Below are 17,755 nucleotides of genomic sequence, written 5' to 3'. Positions count from 1 at the left end.
CAAACACACTCGATACTCACGCAGACACACTCGACACTCACACAAACACACTCGACACTCACACAAACACACTCGACACTCACACAAACACACTGAGACACTCACACAAAAACACTCAACACTCACACAAACACACTGAGACACTCACACAAACACACTCAACACTCACACAAACACACTCAACACTCACACAAAAACACTCACACAAAAACACTCAACATACACACAAAAACACTCGACACTCACACAAACACACTCGACACTCACACAAACACACTCGACACTCACACAAACACACTCGACACTCACACAAACACACTCGACACTCACACAAACACACTCGACACTCACACAAACACACTCGACACTCACACAAACACACTCGACACTCACACAAACACACTCGACACTCACACAAAAACACTCGACACTCACACAAACACACTCGACACTCACACAAACACACTCGACACTCACACAAACACACTCGACACTCACACAAACACACTCCACACTCACACAAACACACTCGACACTCACACAAACACACTCACACAAACACACACAACACTCACACAAACACACTCGACACTCACGAAAACACACTCGACACTCACGCAAACACACTCGACACTCACACAAACACACTCAACACTCACACAAACACACTCGACACTCACGCAAACACACTCGACACTCACACAAACACACTCGACACTCACACAAACACACTCGACACTCACGCAAACACACTCGACACTCACGCAAACACACTCGACACTCACACAAACACACTCAACACTCACACAAACACACTCAACACTCACACAAACACACTCAACACTCACACAAACACACTCGACACTCACACAAACACACTCGACACTCACACAAAAACACACTCGACACTCACACAAACACACTCACACAAACACACTCAACACTCACACAAAAACACTCAACACTCACACAAACACACTCGACACTCACACAAAAACACTCAACACTCACACAAACACACTCGACACTCACACAAACACACTCAACACTCACACAAACATACTCGACACTCACACAAACACACTTGACACTCACACAAACACACTCGACACTCACACAAACACACTCGACACTCACGCAGACACACTCGACACTCACACAAACACACTCGACACTCACACAAACACACTCGACACTCACACAAACACACTCGACACTCACACAAACACACTCGATACTCACGCAGACACACTCGACACTCACACAAACACACTCGACACTCACACAAACACACTCGACACTCACACAAACACACTGAGACACTCACACAAAAACACTCAACACTCACACAAACACACTGAGACACTCACACAAACACACTCAACACTCACACAAACACACTCAACACTCACACAAAAACACTCAACACTCACACAAAAACACTCAACATACACACAAAAACACTCGACACTCACACAAACACACTCGACACTCACACAAACACACTCGACACTCACACAAACACACTCGACACTCACACAAACACACTCGACACTCACACAAACACACTCGACACTCACACAAACACACTCGACACTCACACAAACACACTCGACACTCACACAAACACACTCGACACTCACACAAACACACTCGACACTCACACAAACACACTCGACACTCACACAAAAACACTCGACACTCACACAAACACACTCGACACTCACACAAACACACTCGACACTCACACAAACACACTCGACACTCACACAAACACACTCGACACTCACACAAACACACTCCACACTCACACAAACACACTCGACACTCACACAAACACACTCACACAAACACACACAACACTCACACAAACACACTCGACACTCACGAAAACACACTCGACACTCACGCAAACACACTCGACACTCACACAAACACACTCAACACTCACACAAACACACTCGACACTCACGCAAACACACTCGACACTCACACAAACACACTCGACACTCACACAAACACACTCGACACTCACGCAAACACACTCAACACTCACGCAAACACACTCGACACTCACACAAACACACTCGACACTCACACAAACACACTCAACACTCACACAAACACACTCAACACTCACACAAACACACTCAACACTCACACAAACACACTCAACACTCACACAAACACACTCGACACTCACACAAAAACACACTCGACACTCACACAAACACACTCACACAAACACACTCAACACTCACACAAAAACACTCAACACTCACACAAACACACTCGACACTCACACAAACACACTCGACACTCACACAAACATACTCGACACTCACACAAACACACTTGACACTCACACAAACACACTCGACACTCACACAAACACACTCGACACTCACGCAGACACACTCGACACTCACACAAACACACTCGACACTCACACAAACACACTCGACACTCACACAAACACACTCGACACTCACACAAACACACTCGACACTCACACAAACACACTCGACACTCACGCAAACACACTCGACACTCACGCAAACATACTCGACACTCACACAAACACACTCGACACTCACGCAAACACACTCGACACTCACGCAGACACACTCGACACTCACACAAACACACTCGACACTCACGCAAACACACTCGACACTCACGCAAACACACTCGACACTCACGCAAACACACTCGACACTCACACAAACACACTCGACACTCACGCAAACACACTCGACACTCACGCAAACACACTCGACACTCACACAAACACACTCGACACTCACGCAAACACACTCGACACTCACGCAAACACACTCGACACTCACGCAAACACACTCGACACTCACACAAACACACTCGACACTCACACAAACACACTCAACACTCACACAAACACACTCAACACTCACACAAACACACTCAACACTCACACAAACACACTCAACACTCACACAAACACACTCGACACTCACACAAAAACACACTCGACACTCACACAAACACACTCACACAAACACACTCAACACTCACACAAAAACACTCGACACTCACACAAACACACTCGACACTCACACAAACACACTCAACACTCACACAAACAAACTCGACACTCACACAAACACACTCAACACTCACACAAACACACTCAACACTCACACAAACACACTCGACACTCACACAAAAACACACTCGACACTCACACAAACACACTCACACAAACACACTCGACACTCACACAAAAACACTCGACACTCACACAAACACACTCGACACTCACACAAACACACTCAACACTCACACAAACAAACTCGACACTCACACAAACACACTTGACACTCACACAAACACACTCGACACTCACACAAACACACTCGACACTCACACAAACACACTCGACACTCACGCAGACACACTCGACACTCACACAAACACACTCGACACTCACACAAACACACTCGACACTCACACAAACACACTCGACACTCACGCAAACACACTCGATACTCACGCAGACACACTCGACACTCACACAAACACACTCGACACTCACACAAACACACTCGACACTCACACAAACACACTGAGACACTCACACAAAAACACTCAACACTCACACAAACACACTCGACACTCACACAAACACACTGAGACACTCACACAAACACACTCAACACTCACACAAACACACTCAACACTCACACAAAAACACTCAACACTCACACAAAAACACTCAACATACACACAAAAACACTCGACACTCACACAAACACACTCGACACTCACACAAACACACTCGACACTCACACAAACACACTCGACACTCACACAAACACACTCGACACTCACACAAACACACTCGACACTCACACAAACACACTCGACACTCACACAAACACACTCGACACTCACACAAACACACTCGACACTCACACAAAAACACTCGACACTCACACAAACACACTCGACACTCACACAAACACACTCGACACTCACACAAACACACTCGACACTCACACAAACACACTCCACACTCACACAAACACACTCCACACTCACACAAACACACTCGACACTCACACAAACACCACTCACACAAACACACACGACACTCACGCAAACACACTCGACACTCACGCAAACACACTCGACACTCACGCAAACACACTCGACACTCACGCAAACACACTCGACACTCACGCAAACACACTCGACACTCACGCAAACACACTCGACACTCACGCAAACACACTCGACACTCACGCAAACACACTCGACACTCACGCAAACACACTCGACACTCACACAAACACACTCAACACTCACACAAACACACTCAACACTCACACAAACACACTCAACACTCACACAAACACACTCAACACTCACACAAACACACTCGACACTCACACAAAAACACACTCGACACTCACACAAACACACTCACACAAACACACTCAACACTCACACAAACACACTCAACACTCACACAAACACTCTCAACACTGACACAAACACTCTCAACACTCACACAAACACACTCAACACTCACACAAACACACTCAACACTCACACAAAAACACTCAACACTCAAAACAAACACACTCAACACTCACACAAAAACACTCACTAAACACACTCAACACTCACACAAAAACACTCATCACTCACACAAACACACTCGACACTCACACAAACACACTCGACACTCACACAAGCACACTCAATACTCACACAAACACACTCAACACTCACACAAACACACTCAACCATCACACAAACACACTCAACACTCACACAAACACACTCGACACTCACACAAACACACTCGACACTCACACAAACACACTCGACACTCACACAAACACACTCAACACTCACACAAAAACACTCAACACTCACACAAACACACTCAACACTCACACAAACACACTCACACAAACACACTCACACAAAAACACTCAACACTCACACAAACACACTCAACACTCACACAAACACACTCACACAAAAACACTCAACACTCACACAAACACACTCAACACTCACACAAACACACTCACACAAAAACACTCACACAAAAACACTCAACACTCACACAAACACACTCGACACTCACACAAAAACACTCAACACTCACACAAAAACACTCACACAAAAACACTCAACACTCACAAAAACACACTCATACAAAAACACTGTGTGAACATTACAAGTCTGGAAACATCTAAAGCATCTTATATAAACAAAGAACCATCGGTGTTTGATATTAGTTTACTCATTATAACTTTACTAAATATCACATGTAAAGTCATCTGTCTTCTCCTTTATATTCAAATAAATGAAATATGTTTTATTATATTGAGGATGTAGATGAATATACAGTAATCTCATATTATAGATGATCTGTCAAAGGAATTGTACTCTGTGCTTTAAATCACCAAATATCGCAAATGATTTCAAAGGTTACATACCACATCTCCACCACTAGAGGGAAACATCTCTTGAATATTTGTGTGAGGCTGAGACATGAGAATCTCAAGAGAAATGATTTAAGGACACACATCACATCAGATATTGTCTCTCTTCACATCAACAATGACAAAGTGGATGATCATTGCTCTTTTCTTCACTGCTCATGACTTTGGTAAGAACATTCATCATTTATATTTTAGTATCTGATCAACGTGCTCAAATATTCCTGCGGTTAATAAACTTCTGTCTCAATTCTAATGTGAACAAAGATCCTTATGACTGTTGTTTCATGTTTTATTTCAGGATGTAACTCTCAGGACAGTGTTGATCAAAGTAAAGGAGTTCAAACCGCTTTTGAAGGAGAAACTGTAACAATCACTTGTACATATAAAAGCACCGTTTCATCTCCAGATCTCTTCTGGTATCAACAAAGTGTGAATGAATTCCCAAAATACATGCTGAACAGATTTATCAACGAGTTCATGGAGAGATTCAAAGCTGAACTCAACACATCTTTAAAATCATTTCCTCTGAACATTCAGGATGTTCATGTGAGTGACTCTGCTGTGTATTACTGCGCTCTGAGGCCCACAGTCACTAAACACACTGAGACATTCACACAAAAACACTCAACACTCACACAAAAACACTCAACACTCACACAAACACACTCAACACTCACACAAACACACTCGACACTCACACAAACACACTCGACACTCACACAAACACACTCGACACTCACACAAAAACACTCAACACTCACACAAACACACTCAACACTCACACAAACACACTCAACACTCACACAAACACACTCAACACTCACACAAACACACTCAACACTCACACAAACACACTCAACACTCACACAAACACACTCAACACTCACACAAACACACTCAACACTCACACAAACACACTCAACACTCACACAAACACACTCAACACTCACACAAAAACACTCAACACTCACACAAACACACTCAACACTCACACAAACACACTCAACACTCACACAAAAACACACTCAACACTCACACAAACACACTCAACACTCACACAAACACACTCAACACTCAACACTCACACAAAAACACTCAACACTCACACAAAAACACTCAACACTCACACAAACACACTCAACACTCACACAAACACACTCAACACTCACACAAACACACTCAACACTCACACAAACACACTCAACACTCACACAAACACACTCAACACTCACACAAACACACTCAACACTCACACAAACACACTCAACACTCACACAAACACACTCAACACTCACACAAACACACTCAACACTCACACAAAAACACTCAACACTCACACAAACACACTCAACACTCACACAAACACACTCAACACTCACACAAACACACTCAACACTCACACAAAAACACACTCAACACTCACACAAACACACTCAACACTCAACACTCACACAAACACACTCGACACTCACACAAAAACACTCAACACTCACACAAACACACTCAACACTCACACAAACACACTCAACACTCACACAAACACACTCAACACTCACACAAACACACTCAACACTCACACAAACACACTCAACACTCACACAAACACACTCAACACTCACACAAACACACTCAACACTCACACAAACACACTCAACACTCACACAAACACACTCAACACTCACACAAACACACTCAACACTCACACAAACACACTCAACACTCACACAAAAACACTCAACACTCACACAAACACACTCAACACTCACACAAACACACTCAACACTCACACAAACACACTCAACACTCACACAAACACACTCAACACTCACACAAACACACTCAACACTCACACAAAACACTCAACACTCACACAAAAACACTCAACACTCACACAAACACACTCAACACTCACACAAACACACTCAACACTCACACAAACACACTCAACACTCACACAAACACACTCAACACTCACACAAACACACTCAACACTCACACAAACACACTCAACACTCACACAAACACACTCAACACTCACACAAACACACTCAACACTCACACAAAACACTCAACACTCACACAAACACACTCAACACTCACACAAACACACTCAACACTCACACAAACACAATGTTATTTATCCCATGGTCTGTCTGAATACTGGATTCTGATTGGCTGGAGGTTGTGCATTAAAGGCCTTTAACACATGGGAGAAATTACCTTACAAATAACTGTTATTTTCAACTGTTATTTGATCTAAAATTACACTGTAAACATCAACAAAAGCTTTAACTTGGCAAATGACCTGGTATAAGCAGAATAATCCACACCAGTCGTGTGTTAAAGGATTTTTCTGCTTCACGTCGGGTTGTTTCAGGACTCCACATCGTGCATTTCACGAGTTCACCTGCGCAGATAACAGCGATGTTGATAGGGATAATAAAGCAAGAGCTTGGTTATGAAGGTTATGCGTATTTGGCGTGCTGTCCGGGAAGCGGGCTCCGAGCTCGCCAGATCTATCCGAACCCGAAACACTACACCTTGGTCAGGGTGAGTGCGCCGAGCTCGGAACCGGTTTGAGCCCAGAGCACACCCCCCGGGGCTCTTGCAAAAGAAAAGTGAGTTTGGGAGAGGAGCCGGGGTGGAGGAGGGATGCTTAATCTTAGGAGATCGAGCAGGTAAGATGGATTCTCTATTTATGAGCGAGCTCGCTATGGCTAATTGTGTATGTGCAGTGATTGCTGATTGTGGACCAGCCGGCTGATTATATGCTACGGCTCCTCCCGAACTTTGTTAATTAAACATCATTAAAACCCTTTAACTCACAGCTAGCTGTGGATTATACCTCATACTGCCCTGATGACAGAAAAGTGCATATTTTGTTTCATGTGACTTTATGTGTGATGTGCAGAGACTGACAGTAACACAAATCTACAGCTCAGATCACACACAACATCAACACACAACTGATCTGACTTCACAAACATGAACACACACCTGCTTCTCATCTTCATCATCATTTCAGGTAAAATTAAATACAAAAATTCACTTTATTTTTTTAAACAAACTAAAGCAGATTTCTCTCTCCTCTGCAGTTTTTTCCCATTTTTCTCTCCTAATTTAAATTCTAGTATCACATCCTCAATTCTGAATGCTGCTCAACTTTATGAAAACTGAAGTCTGTAGTTTTACTGTAAAAGCTGTGAACACAACACACAGATCAGAAGTGTTTTTATCTTTCACCAGCAGAGGTCACAGAAATCACAGCTTTAAATGAACTGCAGGAGTAGAGAACAGGTTTAGTTGTGAACGCTCTGTGACAAATAATGTGCTTTACCATGAGAAACTTTGTGAGAACTGTTTTAATACTTTTGTCAATTTACTCCGGTAAGTTTCAGTTGAACCTTTATAAACACATTTTTATGGACTGTTTTATCTTATTAGACGGACAAACAACCATTTTCTCTCCTCACAGAAACTAAAGCACAGGATTCTGTTCATCAGCCGAAAGGTTTTCAATCTGCACATGAAGATGACAACATTATTTTGGACTGTGAATACAATACTACAAGCTCAAACCCCACTCTCCTGTGGTACAGACAACACAACTATGACTCTCCAAAATACATCCTTTTGAAATCTAAATATGGAGATGGTGATAAAGCTGCTGAATTCTAGAGTAGATTTCAGTCCAAACTTGATTCTTCATCACGATCAGTTTCTCTGATAATTCAACATCTGCATGTGTGTGACTCTGATGTGTATTACTGTGCTCTGCAGCCCACTGTGACAAAACCATATTCAGCGCTTGAACAGAAACTTACTCTTGCTTACATGTAAGAACATATCTGACCCCAAATCAAACCCTATCGCCCAAAGCATCCCACTCAGTGTGGCTATTAAACATGAATATACAGTACGAGTCCGTGTCTGTAAAAACAAGGCCAAACACCTTACACCAGGGTTCTCAACCTTTCTAAAGATGAATATTTGCCTGTTTCTTTTTGTGCACATTCCATGTTTTGTGTTTTAACTCTATAAATGAACCTTATAGAGATTAAGAGAGGATTGAAATTGAATGTTATTCATGCAGTGAATTGTTCAGTGTTTAGGGGAGGTGCTAACAGAGGAGACATCATGTACTTGACAATGAAACTTTAGTGTGTAAGGATCAGTTTGTGCTGCAGATGAACTCATTCAATATGATGATCTGTTGTTTGGTTTTACTTTCTTCTCTTGTCTGTAAGTTTTCAATATTCACAATTCAGTTCCATTAAATCAGGGCTCTGACCCTCCAGGAGCAGGACTGGACACCTGCATTAAACTCTGTTTCTTTGCTTGTCTTTGATGCTTTTATTTGTTGTTTTGTTTTCTAATAAACACACTTGCTCTTCTTTACAGGTTACAGCTCTGCGAGTAGAATCACAGCTGTTGAAACGGAGATGTCTGGAGCAGAAGGAGAAAATATAACTGTGTCCTGTAACTACTCCTCAGCAGATACTGTACAGTGGTATCGCCAGTCTCACAGATCAGCTCCTGAATTTCTTTTTGTCATTCTTCATGTTACTGGGACAGTTTTACAAAAGTCACAAATTGTGGAATCAGATCCTCGATTCTCTGCTGAAGTGAAAGAAGATCAAGTGTTTCTGCAGATCTCTTCTGTTAAAGTCACAGACTCTGATGTGTATTACTGCGCTCTGATGTCCACAGTGACACAAAACACAACAACACTGAACACAAACTTATTATTGTTGTGTGAGAATATTTCAGAATCAAGCACATTTCTGCAGACATTTTCTTTTCTCACACACAAAAGAAGAAGAAGAAGAGAGTTGATGTCCTTTAAATAAAAGTCTTGTTTTGTTAAAGCTAAATGATCCATGTAACAGTAAATGTGTCCACACTTCCAGCCCTTCGTATGTCGGATTACTGAAGCTAAAGCTATATAACATTAGTACAGTGTTAATAAAACACCACCTGTTATTAAATCACCTATAAACAAATGTTATTTTACACACATGGCTGCCGGTGATACTTGAAGAAAAGATGTTGAATGTCATTTGTGAGAACTGTAAGAAGGAGGAGTTTACTTCATGATACAGTAGATTACATGGTAAAATAATATTTCCAAACATCTCAACAAACCTAACAGAGATAGCCATGATGAATATATATTTTAAGTATCTTAGTAATATAAAATACTAAGCAAAAATAATAATACATAATGTTGTTTCACAGTGAAAAACTTTAAGCTTCTCAACTGTGATCCAATGTCTTCATGTTGTTTCTGTGAGAGAGTGTTTACTCTGGGTAACTTGCAGGAGGTTGCAGTATATATATATATAAACTTATACTGTATATATATACACCAATATACACTATTTTTTTCATGTAGGTCCTTCCTTCTCTGACGGATGAAGAGGCGACCAGTAACAGTTCATCAGCACCTGTCACTCCCCAATGATACAAGTGCTGATGTCATATGTAAGAGGCCACTGATCTTGGTTTGTACAGGCCCTTTCTGATAGATACATTTATTTCACTTTTGTATTTGTAGGACATAAAGAAGACCACATGAAATCTGAATAAATGAGTTTATTTAACAGTGCTGTGTTTGTGTGGTCCCTTCCTTGAACCGCCACCTTAACGTGGTGGAGGGGTTTGAGTACCCGAGTGACCCTAGGAGCTATGTTGTCGGGGGCTATATGCCCCTGGAAGGGTCTCCCAAGGCAAACAGGTCCTAGGCGACGGGTCAGACTAAGAGTGGTTCAAAAACCCCATATGATGTTTACAAAAACAAGGACCGTGACGTCGCCCGGTATGGCGCAACCGGGGCACCACCCTGGAGCCAGGCCCGGGGTCGGTGCTCGTATGCGAGCGCCTGGAGGCCGGGCCTTTCCCCACGGGGTCCGGCCGGGCTCAGCCCGAAGGAGCGACGTGGGGCCGCCTTCCCGTGGGCTCACCACGTGCGGGAGGGACCATAGGGGGTCGGTGCATTGTGGATCGGGCGGCAGTCGGAGGAGAGTGCCTCGACAGCCCGATCCCTGGACACGGAAGCTAGCTCTAGGGACGTGGAATGTCACCTCGCTGGCGGGGAAGGAGCCTGAGATGGTGCGGGAGGTTGAGAGGTTCCGACTAGAGATAGTCGGGATCACCTCTACGCATGGCTTGGGCTCTGGAACCACACTCCTCGAGAGAGGATGGACACTTCATCACTCTGGAGTTGCCCATGGTGAGAGGCGGCGGGCTGGTGTGGGTCTGCTTATAGCCCCCCAGCTCTCCCGCCATGTGTTGGAGTTTACCCCGGTGAACGAGAGGGTCGTTTCCCTGCGCCTACGGGTCGGGGTTAGGTCTCTCACTGTTGTTTGTGCCTACGGGCCGAACGGCAGTGCAGAGTACCCGACCTTCTTGGAGTCTCTGGGAGGGGTGCTGGAAAGTGCTCCGACTGGGGACTCCGTCGTCCTACTGGGGGACTTCAACGCCCATGTCGGCAACGACAATGACACCTGGAGGGGCGTGATTGGGAGGAACGGCCCCCCTGATCTGAACCCGAGCAGTGTTCAGTTATTGGACTTCTGTGCTAGTCACAGTTTGTCTATAACGAACACCATGTTCAAGCATAAGGGTGTCCATCAGTGCACGTGGCACCAGGACACCCTAGGCCGCAGGTCGATGATCGACTTTGTGGTCGTTTCATCTGACCTGCGACCATATGTTTTGGACACTCGGGTTAAGAGAGGGGCGGAGCTGTCAACTGATCACCACCTGGTGGTGAGTTGGATCCGATGGCAGGAGAGGAAGCTGGACAGACTCGGCAGACCCAAACGTACTGTAAGGGTCTGCTGGGAACGCCTTGCCGAGTCTCCTGTCAGAGAGATCTTTAACTCACACCTCCGGCAGAGCTTCAACCAGATCCCGAGGGAGGCTGGAGACATTGAGTCCGAGTGGACCATGTTCTCCGCCTCCATTGTCGAAGCGGCCACTCGGAGCTGTGGCCGTAAGGTCTCCGGTGCCTGTCGAGGCGGGAATCCCCGAACCCGGTGGTGGACACCGGAAGTAAGGGAAACCGTCAAGCTGAAGAAGGAGTCTTATCGGGCCTGGTTGGCTTGTGGGACTCCTGAGGCAGCTGACAGGTACCGGCAGGCCAAGCGGACTGCTGCCCGGGTGGTTGTGGAGGCAAAAACTCGGGCCTGGGAGGAGTTTGGTGAGGCCATGGAGAAGGACTATCGACTGGCCTCGAAGAGATTCTGGCAAACCGTCCGGCGCCTCAGGAGAGGGAAACAGTGCCCTACCAACGCTGTTTACAGTGGAGGTGGGAGGCTGTTGACCTCAACTGGGGATGTCGTCGGTCGGTGGAAGGAGTACTTCGAGGATCTCCTCAATCCCACCGTCACGTCCTCCATTGAGGAAGCAGAGGCTGAGGGCTCAGAGGTGGACTCGTCCATCACCCAAGCCGAAGTCACTGAGGTAGTCAAGAAACTCCTCAGTGGCAGGGCACCGGGGGTGGATGAGATTCGCCCTGAGTACCTCAAGTCTCTGGATGTTGTGGGGCTGTCTTGGCTGACACGCCTCTGCAGCATCGCGTGGCGGTCGGGGACAGTGCCTCTGGGATGGCAGACCGGGGTGGTGGTCCCTCTTTTTAAGAAGGGGGACCGGAGGGTGTGTTCCAACTACAGGGGGATCACACTTCTCAGCCTTCCCGGGAAAGTCTATGCCAGGGTACTGGAGAGGAGAATACGGCCGATAGTAGAACCTCGGATTCAGGAGGAACAGTGTGGTTTTCGTCCAGGCCGTGGAACGCTGGACCAGCTCTACACCCTCTACAGGGTGCTGGAGGGTGCATGGGAGTTTGCTCAACCAATCCACATGTGTTTTGTGGATTTGGAGAAAGCATTCGACTGTGTCCCTCGCGGCATCCTGTGGAGGGTGCTTCGGGAGTATGGGGTCTGTGGTCCTTTGCTAAGGGCTGTCAGGTCCCTGTACGACCGAAGCAGGAGCTTGGTTCGCATTGCCGGCAGTAAGTCGGACCTGTTCCCAGTGCATGTCGGACTCCGGCAGGGCTGCCCTTTGTCACCGGTTCTGTTCGTAATTTTTATGGACAGAATTTCTAGGCGCAGCCAGGGGCCGGAGGGTGTCAGGTTTGGGGACCACACGATCTCGTCTCTGCTATTTGCGGATGATGTCGTCGTGTTGGCCCCTTCAAACCAGGACCTTCAGCATGCACTGGGACGGTTTACAGCAGAGTGTGAAGCGGCTGGAATGAAAATCAGTTCCTCCAAATCCGAGGCCATGGTCCTCAGTCGGAAAAGGGTGGCTTGCCCACTTCAGGTTGGTGGAGAGTTCCTTCCTCAAGTGGAGGAGTTTAAGTATCTCGGGGTCTTGTTCACGAGTGAGGGGAGGAGGGAACGGGAGATTGACAGACGGATCGGTGCAGCTTCTGCAGTAATGCGGTCGATGTACCGGTCCGTCGTGGTGAAGAAAGAGCTGAGCCGCAAGGCGAAGCTCTCAATTTACCGGTCAATCTACGTTCCTACTCTCACCTATGGTCATGAGCTTTGGGTCATGACCGAAAGGACAAGATCCCGGATACAGGCGGCTGAAATGAGCTTCCTCCGCAGGGTGGCTGGGCGATCCCTTAGAGATAGGGTGAGAAGCTCGGTCACCCGCGAGGAGCTCGGAGTAGAGCCGCTGCTCCTCCACATCGAGAGGGGTCAGCTGAGGTGGCTTGGGCATCTGTTACGGATGCCTACTGGACGCCTTCCTCGGAAGGTGTTCCGGGCCCGTCCGACCGGGAGGAGACCCCGGGGAAGACCTAGGACACGCTGGTGGGACTATGTCTCCCGGCTGGCCTGGGAACGCCTCGGTGTCCCCCCGGAAGAGCTGGAGGAAGTGTCTAGGGTGAGGGATGTCTGGGCATCTCTGCTTAGACTGCTGCCCCCGCGACCCGGTCCCGGATAAGCGGAAGAAAATGGATGGATGGATGGATGGTGTTTGTGTGGTGTATTAGTGTCCAAAGACATTGCATCATATAGTCCTGCATATAGGGCTCTTGTCCTGCTGTGTGCCACATTGAAGTTCTGCTGGGGTCCCGGCTCAGGTTCTGGGTAAGAGGTTATGAGTGTAGGTTGGCACGGGTAACCCCCATCACCCAGCAGAAGGCCATCGGTCTCTCCTGTAAGGTCACATTGGTTTAGTGCTTTTCCACAGACAGACAGACATGACAATGTGTTCAGGGCATATGTTCACTTACCTTGGTCCATTCTGTTGCTCACAGATGACTCACCATATATCCGTGAGTCATGAACCGAGACGGCCACTTAGCCTCCACATTTGTTATTATGTGTGCAGCATCACATATGATCTTCACAGTGACAAAGACATTAGAGTTACTGTACTTTGACTTTAGGAAACATTAGACCATGTCAGTGTACCTGCACATTAATGCTGTGGATGGACTTCCCATGGACATAATAGTTCTTGATAATTGATAATAATTGATTATCTACTTCCAGAGGTGACAGCAAGACCACATTTATTTGATCAGACTAATTCAGAAAGATGTAAACCATTCCCCTGCAATCCTATGAAACTCCTCTTTGAAGGCTCTCACAGGAAACTTAATGTATAAAAAGTGCTTGAGAGCGATTCACACTTATCTTACTGCTCTACATACAGTTGCCTTGCTAACGTGTTCTGCATCTCTGCTGTTATATAGAAAGCATCCATTAGCAAAGAAACGTAAAGCCGCACAAAGAATCTGCTCAGATGGAAGAGCGCGGCCACGACGAGTGAGGTTTGTGATGTAAGGATGAAGCGGAGTGTGGATATATGTAACGGACTGTAAAGAAAAACAGTATCGCTCAAATAAAACATCCAAACGGGGCTTCACCATATATTCTCTCCCGACGAAAATGTAACTCTCTCTGAATGAATGCAGCTTCCTCATCTACGGGTTCCTGAATAAACGGACATGCCATTTTAATGTCTGTGTTACGAACTTAAGGAAAACAAATAAAGAAACAAACAGCGTGGTTACGATGCATGGTTACCATGGTTACAGTGCACGGTTACTATGATTACTGTGCACGGTTACTGTGCACGGTTACTATGGTTACTATGGTTACCATGGTTGCTATGGTTACCATGGTTGCTATGGTTACTTGCGTTTTCCGGCGTTAACTTACTCTGACTTTGCACTTACCTGCTTTCTGAAGGCCACTGGGTATATATATAACAAGTTAACAACACACAGGTGGATCTGATTGATCTTAATGAGTCCAGCAAAGGATTATGGGGAATGTAGTGAGTAATGGCGGTCCGGGTAATGTGTGGCGGGCCCTCTGGTGGATCATGAGGGCACTTCAGCTGACGGGCGAGAGATCTGACGGTAACACATTATATAGACCAGCATGTGTTAGAAACATCTTGGTATAGTGCCGATAATCTGGTAATCGTTGTTGTTTTTTGCAGTAAATGCATTATTTAGGGTGCAGACATCCGTTTAAACAAGTAATTTAAACATGACGCGCTGTTTCTGTGCACACAATATAGGAATATGTTTTCTTTACAGTTAATAACTCAAATCATTGTACACAAGTGAATATTAAATGTAGTTATTTTAGTTTGGCCTATTTAGTATGAATGTTTGTAGTAAAACAACATTTCCAGTATGTTCATTGGTAACAGGAATATCTCTGACCACACCCACATTACAAACACATGTTAAAGCTTCAAAATATATTTCTGCATCTGATTTTCAGTGTCAGCAAAAATAATCTTCTAACTGGATTCACAATAAAACGAAGGATTTAAGGATTGCCTAAATTCATTTATTTATATGTCTACTTTTCTTTTCATAAGAAAAGTAGTTCTGTTATTAAATATATATGTTTTAATGTAAACATGGACGGATGTCAACTGCTGATTCTCATGACAGGTACATTTGAGTTTTGTAACGGTGCACAACTCTACTAGAGGATTGTTTTATTATTTCTTCTAAATCTTAATCCATATTCTCTTTGCAGGTGTGTTTGCTGACACTATCATACCAAAAGAAGAAGGTAAAATAAGAAGAGAAGGAGAATCAGTGACGCTGAGCTGCACATATAATACAAGCAGAAATAATGTTTATCTTTACTGGTACAGACAGAATCCTAACAGAGAACTTCAGTATTTACTGTTTAAAGGTGCTCGCTTTAAGACTCGCGGAGGAAACGTGTCGGACGGTCGGTATCAGTCGACAACCTCTCACACATCCACTTCACTCACTATTAAATCTGTGACTCTGTCAGATTCGGCTCTCTATTACTGTGCTGTTAAGAGCACAGCGATACAAAGTCCACAGACGCTTTACAAAAACTAACACACAACTAGAGTCAGTGATCCATGAAGTGACAAACCACAGTTCTGTCTGTAAAATAACACAAGACAGGATGTGTTAACACCTGCTTAGTGATGCAAGAGGACCAAAACAAAGAAAACATCTCCCTCAGTCAGGCCCAACGCATTCAACCTTACAACTAAATAGAAATACAGTGATTTTACTATTATTTTGTACCAGTCTGAGTTCTGTACAGTTGCTGATCTTTAGCCACATATTCGTCTTATAATCATGACAGAAAATACAGCAGCGGTCAAACATGACACAGACATACAAACTTCTGGACATAAACCTTCATTGGGCATCATGTGTTTGAGATGAAATAATTCACTGTTGTATCATCTTCATGATCATATACCGTAAGAATGCTTAAGGAAACACTGCACTGTCGCTTTAAGAGGAGGAGCTATAGCTGACAACATATGTAAGAGTAAAAACTAATGTTTTAACAGTTTAACAGTCGGACGGTCAGAGGCACAGTGCACATTCATTAAATGCAAAGTTGAACAGATGTGTTTTGAGTCTGGATTTGACTACTGTTGGAGCACATCTGATCTTTTCTGGAAGCTTGTTCCAGCTGCCGCTCACATAATAGCTAAATGCAGACTCTCCTTGCTCGGAGAGAACTCTTGGTATTTCTAGCTGATGCGATCCTAATGACCTGAGTGTTCTTTTGGGTCTGTATTCAATGAGCATATCTGCAATGTATTGAGGTCCTGGGCCATTGAACGATTTATATACCAGTAATAAAACTTTAAAATCTATCCTATATGTAACTGGTAGCCAGTGTAAAGACCTGAGGACTGGTGTGATATGATCATATTTTCTGGTTCTGCTCAGAATCCTTGCCGCAGCGTTCTGTATGAGCTGCATC

General features: G+C 44.9%; 1 long non-coding RNA gene across 1 annotated transcript; it reads left to right on the top strand.

Annotated features, from left to right (window-relative positions):
• Positions 1–8,373: 8,373 nt before the first annotated feature.
• LOC306892259 lies at positions 8,374–9,822 on the top strand. The gene is made up of 3 exons (XR_013786449.1): positions 8,374–8,526; positions 8,597–8,888; positions 8,977–9,822. It is a non-coding gene; the product is annotated as an uncharacterized lncRNA (long non-coding RNA).
• Positions 9,823–17,755: the final 7,933 nt, after the last annotated feature.

The sequence above is a fragment of the Barbatula barbatula genome (assembly GCF_947034865.1).
Source record: "Barbatula barbatula genome assembly, chromosome: 3".
Classification (NCBI taxonomy): Eukaryota; Metazoa; Chordata; class Actinopteri; order Cypriniformes; family Nemacheilidae; genus Barbatula; species Barbatula barbatula.
The sequence above is the reverse complement of the archived record's forward strand: the minus strand, read 5'-3'. Positions and strand labels throughout refer to the sequence as shown.